This window comes from Chenopodium album, chromosome 5 (assembly GCF_948465745.1).
Source record: "Chenopodium album chromosome 5, dcCheAlbu1.1, whole genome shotgun sequence".
NCBI lineage: Eukaryota > Viridiplantae > Streptophyta > Magnoliopsida > Caryophyllales > Amaranthaceae > Chenopodium > Chenopodium album.
The window spans coordinates 41,494,869-41,510,656 of NC_137838.1; the positions used below are offsets into that span (position 1 = coordinate 41,494,869).

The following is a 15,788-nucleotide window of genomic DNA, read 5'->3' on the forward strand; positions in this document are numbered from 1 at the left end:
TTTCCTCTTTTTTTGCTATGATTGAATGTCAATTTGAGATGACTGTAAAATGTGTTCGTAGTGATAATGGTACGGAGTTCAAATGTATGATTCCGTATTTTACTGAATGTGGCATTCTATTCCAAACTTCTTGTGTTGGCACTCCCCAACAAAATGGGCGTGTTGAGCACAAGCATCAACATATTTTGAATGTGAGTCGTGCTTTGATGTTCCAAGGGAATCTTCCTATTGGCTTTTGGGGGGAATGTGTGCTTGGTGCGGTTTACTTGATTAATCGTACTCCCACTCGTTTGTTGGGTAATAAGACACCATATGAGCTTTTGTTTGGTTGTGAACCTAATTTTGATGAATTGCATGTGTTCGGTTGTCTATGCTTCGCTCATAATCAAAGGGCAAAAGGTGATAAATTTTCCCCAAGGAGTCAAAAATGTGTGTTCTTGGGATATCCACATGGTAAGAAGGGTTGGAAACTATATGATCTAGAGTCGGGTGATATTTTTGTGTCTCGCGATGTTAAGTTCTTTGAGAATGAGTTTCCCTTTGCTATTGATCGTGATGTGTCTAATGAAGATGTCACTAGTTATCAAGGGGTGGATGTGGATTTTTTGGATGACTTAGAGGCCATTTTACAGGTCGGGGAGGATGCTCTTGATCCTTAAATCCCGGACAGCACTGACCGCAGTCCTTCCGCGGTGCACAGTCCAGGCCGCGCCTCCCCTGAGGCAGCCACTGCCTCATCTGCCAGCAGCTCTGCCGCGGAGTCAGCTGCTGCCAGCAGCTCTGCCACGGGGTCTGTCTTTGCCCCTGGCCACCCTGTGGCTGCTGCCGACACCCATGGACAACCCGTGGCAGCTGCTGCCACCTCTACGGGTGCAAGTTCCTCTTCTCATCTTAGTCGTGGTGATCGCGAACGTCGTCCTCCGGCTTGGCATCGTGACTACGTCGCACATACTGTATTTATTCCGAGTCCATCTCCTAGTTCATCCTCTCCTTGCTCCTCAGGTACTCCTTATCCTTTAGCACACTTTGTGAATTGTGATAAATTTTCTATGGCACACCGTGTATTTATTGCAGCTATTGATACGAAAGTTGAGCCCCGTAATTTTAAAGAAGCTATGAAAAGCGAAGGGTGGCGTGACGCAATGCAGAAAGAAATCTCAGCCTTGGAGGATAATGAAACTTGGGTGATGGAATATTTACCTCCCGGGAAAACAGCTCTAGGGTGCAAATGGGTCTACAAAATTAAACTTAACTCAGATGGCACCGTTGAAAGGTTGAAGGCACGTCTTGTTATATTTGGGAACAATCAAATCGAAGGCATCGACTACAACGAGACATTTGCTCCAGTTGCAAAGATGGTCACCGTTCGTGCGTTTCTAGCTGTTGCCTCTACGAAGAACTGGGAATTGCACTAAATGGATGTTCACAATGCTTTTCTTCACGGAGATCTTGATGAGGAGGTCTATATGAAGCCTCCCCCTGGTTTTCATGGTTCTCAACCCGGTAAGGTTTGTCGCCTTCGGAAGTCTTTATATGGTCTTCGACAAGCCCCACGTTGCTGGTTTTCCAAATTGGCCGGTTCTCTAAACAGGTACGGGTTTCTGCAATTGTACTCTGACTACTCACTATTTACTCTGCAATCTGGTTCAATTCAACTCAGTGTTCTGGTGTATGTTGATGATTTAATCATCTCTGGTAATCACTCTTCTGTTATTTCCACATTCAAATCGTACTTGAGTGCCTGTTTTCATATGAAAGATTTGGGTGTGTTGAAATATTTTCTTGGTATTGAGGTTTCCCGTAGTCCGGAAGGCATATTTTTATGTCAATGGAAGTATACACTTGATATTATTGCAGAGTCGGGTTTGCTAGGGTCTCGTCCGGCAGGTACTCCTATTGAGAAAAATCATGCTCTGGCAAAATCCAAATCCCCTCTTATTTCTGATCCTGAGCAGTATCGACGTCTTCTCGGTCGTTTGATTTATTTGTCTTTTACTAGGCCGGATTTGGCTTACGCAGTGCATATCTTGTCTCAATTTATGCAACAACCGCGACAAGATCATTGGGAGGCTGCCCACCGTACGGTGAGGTACTTGAAAGGATGTCCGGGCCAGGGAATTCTTTTGAGCTCAGATTGTGATTTACACATTACAGGTTAGTGTGACGCGGATTGGGCTAGTTGTCCTTTGACAAGACGTTCCATTACTTGTTGGTTGGTGTTTCTCGGTAATTCTCCTGTTACTTGGAAGACTAAGAAACAAGATACGGTTGCTAAATCTTCTGCGGAGTCAGAATATCGGTCGATGTCTAAAGCAACTGATGAGTTGAAATGGTTGAAGGCCATGCTCGAGAGTTTAGGGGTTTCACATCCACATGCAATGCGTCTCTTTTGTGATAGTCAGTCTGCGTTATACATTGCCCAAAATCCTGTTTTTCATGAGCGTACGAAACATATTGAAATTGATTGTCATTATGTTCGGGACGCAATTCAGGAAGGCATTATTAGTTCGTCGTATGTGAAGACAACGGATCAATTAGCGGATGTTTTTACTAAGGCATTGAGCAAAAATCAGTTTTTGTATTTACTTGGCAAGTTGGGCATTTGTGACTTGCATGCTCCAACTTGAGGGGGGGTGTTAGGGCCTATAATTGTGTACATGTATAGTTATCGGGCCTATCTCATGTGCCCTAGTCTCTTTGTTAGGTTGTATATATATACGCTTGCCATACTCTAATGAGAATACGGAAAGTTAATTCCTGACAATATTAAATACAAATCCCTCTTTTCTAATTAGTAATTATATCAATTGAAGCTGAATAATGTAAGTGAACATTAATATATCGTCTCAATATTTAACAAGAAAGCTTTCCGTTATATGTAATCCTCCTTTGAAATTCATAATTCACGAGTATTATATTACTTCTTACAATTATATTTCAAAATAAAAATGTACTACGTATTACTTCTTAAGTTATTTGATTTTCTTAATATTGTGAGGTTTGTGTTTAATTTTCATTTTTTTTAATGTTAAAATTTTACACATTTTTTTTTTATTATTGACGACAAAATGTTAATGAAAGGAAACTTTTTTGTTTTATAGATATATTTTTTATTTTTTGAGAGCTTTGTTATCTTTGTCTTTTATTTTTCAAATTTGATATATGTAGTTAAAACTGAGGAATCTTTTGTTTTGCATACCTTAAAGTTTTAATAGGGCCCCAAATTATATATTCGCCCTAGGCCACCAAAATCTTAGAAACGGCCCTGCTTCCACTTAGGCGCAGCTATCCTCACAGCTCAGTTATTTTCCTTCCTTTTAAAAAATTCGATCAAATTCATTTCTTTTTTTGTTAAAAAAATCAATCATAAAGCAAATCAATTAAATTCTTTAAATTTCTATTTAAAAAATCAATTAAGTCAGTCACATTCATATGAAATATTTTGTTTACAAATAAAGGTATGGATGTAACATTGAATGTGCTATCAACAGCTAATCTTAATCTTATATTAAAGGCAAAGATTTTTGTACATTAATCGGGAATTTATCGCATGCCATTATTAACTTGTATTGTATTTTTAAATAGTTGTTATGATTACTAGATATAAGCCCGTGTGATGCACGATTCTAGTAAATATTTTTAATTAATTTAAGATTTTTTTTATATGAAGATCATTCATCGGATATTTGAATAAAATTCTAATATCATAAGATAATTTTTTTTAAAAAATTTTAACACTAAAGTTATCTTTTATAGGTTTATTTATTTTACGTGGCACTTGAATTTAAAAACCCAAACCTTATTCTTCAATTTTTCTTAATAAAAAATAAATGACAAATCATTTTATTTATTGATTAAAATAAGTCCTTTGCAAATGCCTTTTTTTATATACTCGTTCTGTTTCAAAATGTTAGTCTCATCTAAAATCTTTTAACTATTAAAAAAATAAGGGGGAATCTTCTAAATTTCTCTTTGTATACAAGGAAAAACATAGGTATATGAGATTTAGTTTTATTCGTTTCGATGAGTACATTTTTAATATCTAATTTTTATAATATTTGTTAGGGAGAGATTAAAGATATTTACGATCAAAGATTTTCATCCATATATGTAAAAAAGATAATTATTAGTTTTTTTAAATAATTTATATTTTAATTGTTCACAATTCGTTATTTTTATCTATGTGGCAAAATTCTTAAATCTTATTCGTCACTTTTTCTTAGGTGGCGAGTGAATTTTTTAATTCTTAAATAAATTATTAATCTAAAATTTCATTGGTCAAAATAATACCTTTTCTTATGTGGCGCGTCGAATGCTCCCGAAAAATGCCAACTTTATTTATATATCTTAGATATGTATACATTTTTTTTTGAGGGGTTATATGTATACACAAGGCAAAAGTTGTCACCCAAAATATAATTTACTAGCAGACAAAGGAATAGTTTTTTGATATTTACGTAATTTACGCATTGTAACTGTGTTAGATACATATCTTTGGACTTTTGGTTAGGTCGAAATTTTAACTGTTAGGAAAATGAATGTAATCAAACAATTAAGAAAAAGGGTGTTGGTATAAACTTGCTTTGGGTATTAACCTTATGCATTGTATGTATAATTGATATTACCAAAAATTGTTATCATAGGAAAATGGCTTATTATAGACATTAGGACTTAAACTACATATAATTATCATTAGGTAAAAATCGTGTGTGTGGCAAATATATCACACGTAATATAATAATGTTAATTTGACTCTTGACTTGCCTCTATAATCTCTTAAAGTACGATTAAATTCTTATGAATAGTCCTAAACGATTATCCCATGGAATTTTTCTAAAGGTGGGTGTTTTACTCTTTTAATTAGTTATATTGAAGTATATGCTTATAGAATTAATACCACTATAGTAGATATATAAGTTACCATTGATATCAAACCTTAGCTTGGTAACATGAAATGTGGTTTGTCTAGTGAAGACCAAAGTTATATTCACTATCAATTAAGAATATAACAAGATATTAATGAATTAAAAAGCAATACTTGGTAATGTCCAAAGAACGTATGGTCGTGGCCAATAATTAATAGAGATGTTTCATATAGGTTACGTCCTATCTGTACTTGGGTAAAATCTGATCCATATACACGAACACGATTTTAATTTACATATTCGTTTTTTTTGGATAAAAACAGATTTTGTATAATAATTGTTTCGGTTTCTTCTTAGAATTTTCTAACGAACCCATATTCTTGAAAAACTTAAAAATTTTGATTTCAATTACATAAAACCGGCGATTTCGCATCAATGGATGGATATTGTACAATAAAAAACAATTATTGAAGGAATAAAAACCCAATCCCATGTTCGCTAAAACCCAGAATTCGAAAAACTCAAAATTTTCGAGTATACTATTTGGATCTGGCCATATTTTTTATGTCCATCGTTGCGCAAGTACCACTAATTTAAACTGGCCATTAATTAGAGGTTAAATCCATTCATAGATTAAGAACAATGAAAAAGCATGAAGAACAACGAAGAACACTGAAGAAAAATTTATTATTTTGATTTTTTTTATTTAATCTTATTTAGGATTTTATTTAAAAGTAATTTTAGTATAATATTTTCGAAAATAAAAAAAATATATAATTTCAAAAAATCAAAAATAGTTTCCGAAAATGGAAAAGAATTATAAAAAGAAAATAAAAAAGTTTGACCAACTATTTATGTAAAGGAAAAATTGGCCAATCAAATTTTATTATAGCGGTGGTCAAAATGAGGAATGACCATATTAGAATTTTTATACATTTATTAGGATCATGTGTTTCCATATCAGCAACTTTCAATACCGAATCTAGTAGCCATACCTCTTAAATATAGACCATCAGGAGAGGCTATATGAACCTTTGACCGTACCTAACTTGTTTATTTTCATCAAAACACTAACCGACATCAGACTTCACAATACATTATATCTTTCTAATCCATTACTGCACATATGTATGATATAGAGGAAATACCTCAGCTTAAATCTCAATTGACATGAAAGATGTGCTGAACAGTTTAGGCTATGTGTGATTGAAAGAAATCTGGAAACATAATCTTAAATTTACGGAAATCAGTTACAATTTTAAAGTGCAAGTTAGACGAAAATTTTATAGATTACAAAAGAAAATAAAAAATTTTAATAAAGAAGTATGAGATTTATATATGACAAAAAAATTAACGAAGCAAAACAAAGTAGATTAAAAATGAACAGAAATTTCATCCAAAATTATTACAATAGGAGAGAAGAAAAACTTCTAGTCAAGGTGAGAAAGAATTTTGATTAGATGCAAGTACAGAAGGTGGAAAGGTTAAAACAAAGCAATTCTAAATAGGCTAAATTGCTTATATTGACAAGTGAAAAATAAATTAACTTTTTTTTTTTAGTAAACAATTGAATTAACTATAGACCCTGATTTTAAAATTTAGAAAAATTAAAAAATTACCACACCATAAAATCTGCTTCAATGGAGGAGAAAAAGCTCGGTCGGCGTTTCAATGGAGAACTAATCGTTCACTTCAATAGAGGAGGGACTGAGGGAGAGTAGAGAAATAAAGGAGTAAGGGGAGAAAAGGGCGTAGGAAGAAAGGAAGAGGAAAAGCGTTGAATCACATCAAGAATAACGCCTAATGACAAACAAGCAGTAAACATTAATAGGGGTATATGGGTAAATAAATAATTTAATGTAATAGGGGTATATGGGTAAATAAATATTTTGAGGAGTATATATTTCCTAACACTGTTCATAAGATCGTTCACTTGAATAGAGGAGGGACAGAGGGAGAGTAGAGAAATAAAGGAGTAAGGAGAGAAAAGGGCGCAGGAAGAAAGGAAGAGGAAAAGCGTTGAATCACATCAAGAATAACGCCTAATGACAAACAAGCAGTAAACATTAATAGGTGTATATGGGTAAATAAATATTTTAATAGGGGTATAGGGGTAAATAAATATTTTGAGGGTTGTATATGTCCTAACACTGTTCATAAGAGTATTCTCCCACTTTTTATAAGGTAGGGAATTATATACACTATATGATTAAACAATATAAGTTTGTAGTTAGAGAACTCACCAAACATTGTACATTTTCTTCAATTAAACTTAAAATTTACACTTATAAAATTTCACTCACCCTCCTCTACTCATTTAAAATTGAAATAAATCATTCATCTAAAAATGATTATATTCATGATTTTAATGTACATTTATAAAAATATTATTTAATGAAATATATATATAACAGTTATATGAATAATGTGTCATAATCAAAGACAAAATATAACTAAAATCAATTAATTTTCTGCTTTTGTCACACATAGGGGATATTTGATAATTAGAGTATTGACCAAAAAAGAGCTTATTTGACCAAGTTAGAGATTTGACTACATAAATCATCTATTTTGGGTGTTTGGTAAAAGAGCTTTTTAAATGAGTTGATTGGGGCAAATCAGCTAATTTGTAAAAAGTTAAAATATAGTGCTTTTTGAGTTAGCTGATTGAATAATAGGATTCAAATGATAACATGTTTGTCTTTCCAATTTCTTACTCTAATCAATCCAAAACTATCAAATATTCCAACCTTTTTAAAAATTTTTTTTTTACCAAAGCTCTTCTCCTTCTTTCCTTCCACGGAGCTACTGAAGGTGTGTGGAAGTTAGCCCACTATTAAGCATCTTCCAATTTTATTAGCCATCGTTACACTAAGGTAAGCTAATTTCCTTTCCATGTTCATAATTTACATTATATGTTTTTAATTATTTATTTATTTAATTGTTCATAATCGTTAATTGCATAGAAAATGAAACACTACTTGAAATTAATTAATATTTTCATCTTAAAAAAAATCACTTGGATACCCACTTTTGTTTGGTTTTCAATTTCTCATTTTATTTCTCTTACTTTCTATGACAACACAAATATTTCTTAGTTTGCAATTAATAGTAAAAAAAAAAAAATTACAATGTCATAAATTGTCATTTTATGAGTTCAACTAGCAAACAACTACAACTAGTAAACTAATTTCACCAAACAACTCTACATAATAAGCTTTTACCAATTAGCTAGTCAATACAGGTCCTGCAACCAGTTAAAGTAACCATCTATTACCAATCAGCTAACCACTAATTACCAAACAGGACCATATACTATATATATGAAAACCAAAACAAAATTTGTCTTCACCTACATTTTTACTAAGAGATCAAAAAACAAAATTTAACAAATATGAAATTATTTATCCTAATCAAATAGGGCGATGAATGATTTTAATTTGGGCAACGGAATAGTAATTCATTGCACTTGGTGAATATTTAGTGCAACAAATTAAAAATTGTTGCCCTTATGGGTACAATGGGACATTAGAATTTTGTCGCCCAATTAAGAGTATAGACTACCAAGTTGAATCATCATCGCACAAAATTTCATTTAGGCCATGATATTAATATGTTGTTGCCCTTTTTCTACAGATTTTTGGCGACAAATTCACAACATCCGTTGCGGCATTGCCCAAGCTTATCGGACAATACACAGAAAATATTTCGGCTCTCAAATTTTGAGCTATGCGGGAGGAAATTTACACACTATTTAGTTTTTTCTAGCCTATTAAAATTGTCATTATCTATTTAACCTAGATTTACCACCAATATGATTTTATACGATTAATAGTGTTGTATTTCTTTTCCTCATCATAACAAGATTTTTTTTTTTCTCTTCTCTAATTTCTGATAATTATAAGGTTAGAGAAAGCTCATTCAATTCCTTTTTCCAAAGAAAATTTCATCTACCTTCTGGTTATTGGTATTTAGATCGACACTTGCAAAAGATATTCTACTCATCAATTTTTGAGATTAGCTAAGCTAATAGTACGGTTTTATTTGTTGAAATGAACATTATTTATTGATTTATTTTTTTGCGCGATACTGAGTTTTCTTTTATTAATATTTAATTTCTGCAATGTAATAAGTGATAAACAAATTATGATTGTAGTTATTAATGTTTATATTGTACTTATTGTGTGACTCATTTCTTTAGATTTCGCTGCAAATTATTAATATTTAAGCATTGTTGAGATATTTCTCTCCTTGTATCTATTTTTAATGTGTACAATCTAGGTTTTATTTACACACTTTTTATGTTAAATTTTAGTGTTTATCTGATTTTTTAAACTTTGTTAATATCTAATAGTCACGGTTTCTTACTTACATTTATAGGTTACAAATATATTTTTATTTCATCTTTTTGACATTTTTTTATCTTCATTTTTGCAGGGCACTAATACAAACTAGATTGGTAATGATAATGGAGATTAAAAAACTGCCCAATAATTTACAACTCAACCTTGTGCAATTATTATAGCCAACCTCATGATGATCTGCTCATTTGGAGTGGTTTGGCATTCATATTTTTTGAACAAGATGATGAATTCCGATGAACTTAAATTTACGAGAAATCATGTTACTGTATTGTACTGTTTTTAGGGATATTGTACTGTACATGAAGTTGGACATGTGTATTTATTTTTATTGAACCTATTAAAGATAAACCTTCTTTGTATACTAATAGTTCATTTGCAAAAATATACAAAAAAAATTTTGGTGTGCACAATTATTTTCATAACACAAATTTCCATTTAAGTAGCTATGGTGATTGGATTTGTTAGCGTAAAATTTTGTTGGTCAATAGGTAAAAGACGATCAAATTTGTGCAAAACTATACCATGTTTTGGGCGACGAATTGATGTATTCGTTGCACAAAAGTTATAAATGGGCGGCGTTGAAGGAAATGTGTCCTCGACTCTCGTGCAATTACTAATATAATATGGATCATATTATGGAGATAATAAATTCGTTTAGTTGGGTCGTCTTTACGTCTTGCTAGAGACCAATATTGATCATTGGGTTAAACCAATGCCAACTAAATGGATCCTATGAGGTCACACGTTACAGTGTTAGGTCGAACATGAATACTGAGTCCAAAAGTTGGGCTTAGTGAATGACTGGCCATAAGGAGTAAGATAGGAATAAGTCTTGCCCTAATTAGATAATATGATTATATATAATAAAGGGCTTGGGGAAAAATATAACAGACGTTCATCTCTCAAAAAGAAATAACGTAATATTTTTCCCTTCCTCTCTCTCTACAACCGGTTAGAAGTTCTCTATAGAAGAGGAGATTAATCTCTCCCGTCCAACTAGCATTGGTGGAGGTTCGATCTACACTTGTGGACCAATATTAGAGGAGCAACAATTGGAGGTCTAATCTCCGCAAGAAGGTAGAAGAAAGCTTGGGAATTCACGCATCAAAGGTTAATTCTAAACTATTATGTGATCCTTTATTTGTATATGCATGAGATCCTGTTTAGGTGCGTATGAATGAGATTCATGAAATTCCGCTTAGAGTACCTAAAACCCTTCAGTGGTATCAGTTAGCCCCTTGCATATAATTTATTGGTCACAATAATATGATTATTTTGATGTATTTTATGTTAATTTTAATTTGATTAAGGGGAGGAATTAAATTATGGATCGAATAACCCAATTAAAATATGATTTTGATTGATTGGAATTGATTAAATGTAGATTTAATTGCTCAATTTTTTTTTATTAACCCTAGCCGAATTTTTTTTAGCCCTAAATGCATTAATTAATTTTCTGATTTTTGTTGTGTTATGAACCCTAATTTCGAAAATTAATGTGTTAATTTCATATTATTTGATTTAATTTCTCATACTTAAAAAGTGTTTTTAGTGTGATTAATTAATTCATGTAAAAGAGTTTTATATGAATTAGGAATCAAATTTTATCAAAAGCCCCATAATATTTAAAATGGAGATTTTAGATTAATTTTCTGAAATTATGCATAAAGGAGTTTATGTTTAATTTAATTAGATCACCAAATTAATTTTGCAAGAGTTGTGGAATTAATTTAACTAAAAAAAAAAGGGGGAATTAAGAAGTTGAATGGGAGCAGCCACGGCTGGGTGGCAGAACCGCCCGTCGGTGGTCCACCATGGCTGCTCCGGTGGTCGTCAGGGGCGCTGGGGAGCAGGGCGGCGTTTTCAGGGGAAGGCAGTGGCGGCAGTGGTTGAAACGTGCAACTGTTGCACAGTTCCAGCCACTGCACTAGCTGCTGGGTGTGCTGGGCTGGTGCGCCAGCCACTGCTGCCGTGGCTGGGGACTGCTTGGCTGCGGTGGCCACGGCAGCAGTGGCAGGCTGCTGCGGCGGCTGGGCTCCGGCCTGGCTGCTGCGGCGACGGTGCCGTGGCTGGGCAGCCTACACAGTCCACGCAGTCCCCTGTTTCAGAATAAAAAAAAATGATAAAAATAAAGTATTTTAATTAATTTTAAATTATGGATTTAAATTTAATTATGGATAAATGTTTGAAAAATCTGTTTTCAAGGAGATAAATGAGCAATTCCAATTATGGTTTTTTGACTTGGTTTATGTGATTATCCATAATTTAATTTTTTAATCAAATTAAAATTAGATGGTTAACTAATGATTAGGATGAATTTTTAAATTGGTTAAGATAATCCTAGAATATAAATGTGATTTATTTTCTTAGATTATATATTTATTTGATTTCATCTCATTCCTAATTTAAATATATGATATTTTAATTATGGTAATGAATAATATGGAGATATTATCTAATCGTGTCCTAAAATATGTGATATTTTGAAATATACGTTGTCTTAATTAAGAATATCTGATATTTTAATTTAGGCAAAGTATGCTATGTGATTTATTATGTGGCAATTGTATGTTATATATGATATATTATTATTGCTATAAATGACTAGTATGGCCCAAAGTTTAAATTAGAAAATACGATCTGCGTATCGTTGTGTATTTTTGTAATTTAAATACGATCTACGCATCGTTAAGTATTTTTGTAATTTATTTTAATTATGAATTATTTTAATTATCTAAATACTTGATTAATCCAAAGAAGAGCCCAAGATGAGAAGGCCCATGATGAAAATGGATGGAGATCCATGAAGAGTTCAAGGAGATGCCTAGTCAAGCTTAGTTCTTAGGATTAGGGGCCATACTAGCTCATATTTAATTTTATTTGTTCTTAAAATGTTTATAAGGTTATTGAATGTTGTTATCAAATGCGCTAGAGTTCACTAATTTATAACAACATAATAAACTTAAGTCCCACAAATATTGAGGCCCGCTTTTCCAAATATAAAGTACTTATTAAACCCTTGATTAATAGTAATGGGTCATGCCTCCGCAGGGTATTATTATTAATCTTGGGAGGTAAGGTGAAATTGCGAATTTTACACACTTAATTTGGTCACCCTCAACAAAATCATCAAAAGCGTTTTGGATTTTGAAGCAAGGGGATAGTTGAACATGTGATGTCATCTATCCAACCAAGAATTACAAGAAGTTGTAATTAGTAAAGGAGTTTACTTACCTTGAAAATGTAACCTTAAGGAAGGGCCTCCGTCCGCTTAATGTTACATAGGGATAGGATCTTGGAATCACATTATTCATAAAAGGACACAAAATGAATATAGTGTAAAGTAGCTAAAATGATTTCAAAGGATGTTTGAATCATAAACTACTTTGATAAACATAGTTGAACTTTGTATTTATTTGCAAATATTATGTCTTTATTGATTAATTTTCATGTTATATATGTTATCTCCTCGATTGAAAGAAATATTGAGAAACGTTCTCAAAACTAAAAGAGTATCCGTAAACCATTATCCATGCTTTGCTAAAAGGGTTTAAAAGGCTAAAAGGAGTGTTAAAACCTATTTAATAATGTCACATGTCTAATGATAGCTTCCAAGAACTCAAAAAGTTTGAATAATTGAATGGCTCTACCATTGACTCATTTTGAAAAACTTTTCAAGTGATTGGACTCGATGGAGAGGTACAAGACCTCTAAAGACAACATGAGTACGACTCACATGAAGAACCCAGTATTTTTCCTTGATCAATAAGAAACTTGTATTAAACTGTTTAATGCAATGTTGAATTCTAAAGATTAGTATAAGGGTACTACAACCACAAAATATTTGAGGACAAATTGTTTGTTGCTCTAAATTGGTGCCTTTTTTAAAAGAGTTGTCATTTCTAAAAGGCAAGTGGGAGTAATTCTCGAGAAGGTCGATAAGAGCAACATACCCTATGCTAAGAGACCCTTTTTCATAAGGCAAGTCGGAGTATAAGTCTCGAAGGTGTTCGAGATAAGGCAAGTGGGAGTATAAGTCTCGAAGGTGTTCGAGAGAACCAACAAATGAGCATGATTCACACCATGTTAAAAACAACAAACACGTGGTCTCATTAATGTAATGGGATACGTAACTATGTGTCAAGGACCACATTCCATGTATACCCTTCTTATGTTGTTCTTCATTGAAAATAAGTTTTCACTTGTTGCGCATAAACCCACAAAGTCTAGTAAATCTAAGCCAGAGAAATAAGTTTGATGGTTAAGAAATTCTAAAATATTGATTTTTGAATGTAAGATTTGACGAGTCACAAAATAGCTTAGTACAATGAAAATCTGAAATGGTTTCCATGTCTGAAAAATTGAGTGTGAGACACTTGGTTGATTTGCATGAATTGGGAGAGAACCATTGAATGCAAAGAGTAGAAAAGGAAGGAAAAATGTTTTCCAAGCATTGATTAGTCACTAAAGGATTTAACGAATTCATAGTATTGACTATGGTGAAATCTTTCGTTGCTAATATTGCTTATATCTATTCAGACTCTTCTAGTGATTTCAACTCTATGTGATATAGTTGATGGAGTTCAAAACACTTTCCTGAAATTGTTCATGAAAGGGAATGTGTATGTGATACACACATTAATGTTTTGAAGAACCAGGAAGTTCTAGAAATGCATGTAAGTTTCATAAGTCCATTAGTGGATTGAAATAAGCATCATGGAGCAAAATCTTCGATTTACTAAGTTAATCAAATTGGTTGATAGTCTTATAAATGAAGAAGCCTGTACATACAAGAAGTTTAGTGGGAGCTATGTAGTCTTCTTGGTTTTGTATGTAGATGACATACTTCTTACAAGATACGATGTTTCCATACTTGAATAGGTCAAGTAATGGCTAATGAATTGTTATTGTATGAAAGACCTTGAAGGTTTAAATGAGTACATCTTGGGAATCAAGATTTATTGAGATTGGTCTTGGAAGAGGATTAAACTTGATTGAGAAACTTATATAGATGAGGTTCTCTCTACGTTCAAGCATGAAAACTCCAAAGGAGGTTTCACTCCCATATGGCATAGCACATTGCTTATCAAGACTCAGTGCAAAGCAAAGACTGATGAGATTTAGCGAATTCATGGAATATTTAGGTTCCCAATCCAAGTCGTTAAACTGGACATAAACGACTTATTGAAGAGGATTAGCATATAAGATTGATTGATAGCGTAGTTTCATGGGCTATGGGAACATAGAGATGTTCAGTCAATTATATGGATTTGTATGGTTGATACAGATTGAACTGACCTACTTAGAAGTTTTGAAAAACTTTGCAAATTATATTAGTGGATTCCTTAGACATGAGTGGAACACTACTCAATTCAATGATTAGTGTAACCTTGATGTTGTCAAACGTCATGCCGTAAAAGGGGACTATAAAGGCGACACTCGGGTTGCGCTAAAAGTTGAGTGGGAGTTTTGGTTGCCACAAGATTGAATAGGTCCTCCTATGTTAGATAGGATGGGTGTCTTGGCCTCTTGAAGAGTAAGGATTGGAAATGCATGGCCGTGCTCAAATGGATTACTAGATAATCATTTGTTTAGCAATTCGAACTCGGATTTCAAGAAATAATTTGAACGATAGTATGAATGACATAGAGATGTAATCATACTATCAAATTGGACACTAAGAGACTTAAGGAATTGGAAGATTGCACGCTTGTCTCAGACAAGTGGGAGATTGAAGGAAATGTGTCCTCGACTCTCGTGCAATTACTAATATAATATGGATCGTATTACGGAGATAATAAATTCGTTTAGTTGGGTCGTCTTTACGTCTTGCTAGAGACCAATATTGATCATGGGGTTAAACCAATGCCAACTAAATGGATCCTGTGAGGTCACACGTTACAGTGTTAGGTCGAACATGAATACCGAGTCCAAAAGTTGGGCTTAGTGAATGACTGGCCATAAGGAGTAAGATAGGAATAAGTCTTGCTCTAATTAGATAATATGATTATATATAATAAAGGACTTGGGGAAAAATATAACAGACGTTCATCTCTCAAAAAGAAACAACGTAATATTTTTCCCTTCCTCTCTCTCTACAACCGGTTAGAAGTTCTCCATAGAAGAGGAGATTAATCTCTCCCGTCCAACTAGCATTGGTGGAGGTTCGATCTACACTTGTGGACCAATATTAGAGGAGCAACAATTGGAGCTCTAATCTCCGCAAGAAGGTAGAAGAAAGCTTGGGAATTCACGCATCAAAGGTTAATTCTAAACTATTATGTGATCCTTTATTTGTATATGCATGAGATCCTGTTTAGGTGCGTATGAATGAGATTCATGAAATTCCGCTTAGAGTACCTAAAACCCTTCAGGCGTCTTATGTCGTCGTTGCAAAAAGATCATTTCTTTGGCAACAAAATTTTGTGACGCACAAACTATACATTGGGCAACGAGTTTTGTATTAGTCACCCAAAATAGTTAGGGCGTCAATGATAAGGCAACGAGCTCACGACGAGTTCGGTTTCGTCACACAAAGCTCGCTTTTCTTGTAGTTCAG

The 15,788-nt window shown here is 33.2% G+C and overlaps 1 long non-coding RNA gene and 1 pseudogene across 1 annotated transcript; both read left to right on the top strand.

The window, feature by feature from the left end:
* Nucleotides 1-1,049: 1,049 nt before the first annotated feature.
* Nucleotides 1,050-1,415, top strand: LOC145632858 (putative mitochondrial protein AtMg00820 pseudogene; annotated as a pseudogene).
* A 6,211-nt stretch (nucleotides 1,416-7,626) lies between these two features.
* Nucleotides 7,627-9,590, top strand: LOC145630705 (uncharacterized). The gene is made up of 2 exons (XR_014112192.1): nucleotides 7,627-7,741; nucleotides 9,303-9,590. It is a non-coding gene; the product is annotated as an uncharacterized LOC145630705 (long non-coding RNA).
* Nucleotides 9,591-15,788: the final 6,198 nt, after the last annotated feature.